Source organism: Plasmodium gaboni, chromosome 1 (genome assembly GCF_001602025.1).
Source record: "Plasmodium gaboni strain SY75 chromosome 1, whole genome shotgun sequence".
Taxonomy (NCBI): domain Eukaryota; phylum Apicomplexa; class Aconoidasida; order Haemosporida; family Plasmodiidae; genus Plasmodium; species Plasmodium gaboni.
In genome coordinates, this window is record NC_031481.1 from 106967 (window position 1) to 107564 (window position 598).

A 598-nucleotide genomic window follows, 5' to 3' on the forward strand; every position below is an offset into this window, starting at 1 on the left:
ATATATATATATATATATATATATATTATTATTTTTATATATTATATTACACATATTTTATTTTCCAAATGTATTTATATTTTTATAAAACATGAAAATAGAAGTTTCCATATTCCTGTTGAATTTATTTTATGTAATATTTTTTCTTTTTCAAATAATATGGAAAATAGTTATAAGACAACTATAACATATGAGAAATTATATTATTATAAATTTTTTTCTTTTTTTTTCACCCAAAGAACGGAGAATATATATAGATATATAATATATATATAATACATATATATATATATATATATATATATATATTATTGTATATAAAATAAAAGGTAGAACAATATTATTGTTCATATATATAAATGGACATTGTTATATATATTATTGCTTTTTATTTTTTTAATCTTGTGAAAAAATAAAATTTTAACTTTTCACCTTTTGAATTATATTAAAGGTTAATATATATATATAAATAATAGTCCCATTTTATACAGTTCATTATTTTCTTTTATGTTCTTAAAAGGAATAACTATAAATAACATTTTTGTAATAATATATATTACATGTCTCTTTAAAATAATAGTAAAAAGGGCATATATAT